Consider the following 2030-nt stretch of genomic DNA (forward strand, 5'->3'; position numbering starts at 1 on the left):
AGTATGAGAAGATGAACCAGATCTGACTGTAAATATCTAACAGCCATTCCAGATTTGTTCATCAATGAGCTTCACAATGTCTGCAGGGTTCAGAAGGCTTTAAGTCCCATTATTAGGTATTTCCTGTCTCCAGCTGCTATACTTTAAAAATATTTTGAGATATTCTTTTGAGGGCTTAGCTCTGAGCACTGCTATTTTTTTCTGCTTCTCATTGACTGTTACTTGGTAAAGGTGCTATATGATGTTTGTATTTCACCTAGGCTGGGGCGGATGCTCCAAAAAATGATGCCAGTCACATTTTGTGAAAAACCAGAAAGATAAAGCTGTAGGTCTTTGCAAGAGCCCCCTCCCAGGCTCCAGTGAGATTTGAACTCACGACCCCTGGTTTACTAGACCAGTGCTCTAACCCCTGAGCTATGGAGCCTCTGAGCCTACTGAACTTTTTCCTTTGCAAACATTTCATATAATAATTTTCTCTGTTAGTTCGAGTGAAACAAAACCTGCTCCGCTATGTTGTGCTGCTCTGAGGATTTTCTATTCTCTTTCCAAACGGCACTGGCACAACCATCAGAGTCATAAAACTAGCAACACACCAGGTCAACCCAAACCTGGATTTTACTCTCCTTCAGCTCATCCCTGCAAGGACATCAAGAGTGATACACGGGTTCCCTTTGGGAAGTTTACAAAAAAGAAGAAATTATATTTTGCCTCTGCATAGTTGTTGCACCAATTTATCAAAGACGGAAGTTAAACTTCTAAAAAATAACTCTTTACATCCCACTGCTTTCCTTTGGAAATCAGCTGCGTATTTGCTTTTTTCCTCTTGGCTCTTCAAACATGTCGATCCTTTCTTAGGAGCCCATGATGTGCTTTGGGCACTATGGCCAATGTGTGCACTTTCACAGTTCTAAGCTATTCTTTGGTATCCGAATTTTCAGGGTAATCCTTCCTATAGTTTCTTTCTTTGCTGAAGGCAGTTAGAAAGGGGTGTCATAAGAAACACGTCCAGCATTCATTCTGTTTCCTCCCTCATTAACACACCCATTAAACATTAAAAGCCTCGGATGCTGCTAGCTAATTATTACAGAGAGTGTTTTTAGACTTGTATGGCATAGCTCTATGCTTGTTTCCAACCCCTGGATTTCACATGACTTTTTGAAAAGGCTTTGTCAGACAGGATTAACCAGGCAGTGAGATCCCTCAGCACAACTGCTTTACACAAAGTGGCTGGGTTGTGTTTCACTGGGACGTGTCGTTTCCATCAGGATGATTCTCCAAGGCGTGTATCCATCAATGGAAGTGGGTATTTCATGCTGCTTTCTTACTTCTCCTACTTCTCTTCTCTTACTTCTCCTTCTCAACAGAGAGAAGAGAGAAGCCCAGGAGAAATGGGCTGACAGGAACCTCATACAGTTCAACAAGAAGAAGTGCAAAGTCCTCTACCTGGGCAGGAACAATTCCACGAACTGGGACTTGCTGGGGGCCAACCATCTGGAAAGAAGCTTTGCAGAATATGACCTGGTGGACACAATGTTGAACGGGACCTGGCAGTGTGCCCTTGCCACCAAGAAGTCTAACAGCACCCTGGGTTGCATATGGCAAAGTATTGCCAGTAGGTCGAGGCAGGAGATCCTCAGGTGATTTGGAAGAGGTGAGGCCACACCTAGAACGCTGTGTTCTGGGCTGCTTGTTCTTGCGCTGGGCTCCCCAGGAACCCTCTTGTTATGTGCGCCTGGAGACGTGAGCCACCTCAGGCTAGAGCGAGCTGACGGGGCCCCGGGAAACCATGGCCAAGGCCTCACTGGCTGGCTTGAAGCGCCGATGTCGAGCACACAACAGAAGACATGGGGGATGGAGCGGGCAGTGGCATTGTGGTAAGTCCTGAGGTGTGTGCCAGGGCCGCAGGGCTGCTGGGGCGAGTGCTGCAGGCGAGGATGGCCCACGGCTGACATCCCCCGGCCATGCACCATGACATCCCCCGGCCATGCCCCATGACATCCCCCACACATCCGCCGTGACATCCACCCGCC

At 47.3% G+C, this 2030-nt stretch overlaps 1 non-coding gene across 1 annotated transcript; it reads right to left on the bottom strand.

The window, feature by feature from the left end:
- Positions 1–351: 351 nt before the first annotated feature.
- On the bottom strand, positions 352–424 carry TRNAT-AGU. Its single transcript has one exon. It is a non-coding gene; the product is annotated as a tRNA-Thr (tRNA).
- Between the last annotated feature and the right edge of the window lie 1606 nt (positions 425–2030).

The sequence above is a fragment of the Phaethon lepturus genome, unplaced genomic scaffold, assembly GCF_000687285.1.
Source record: "Phaethon lepturus isolate BGI_N335 unplaced genomic scaffold, ASM68728v1 scaffold30923, whole genome shotgun sequence".
In the NCBI taxonomy this organism is placed as follows: domain Eukaryota; kingdom Metazoa; phylum Chordata; class Aves; order Phaethontiformes; family Phaethontidae; genus Phaethon; species Phaethon lepturus.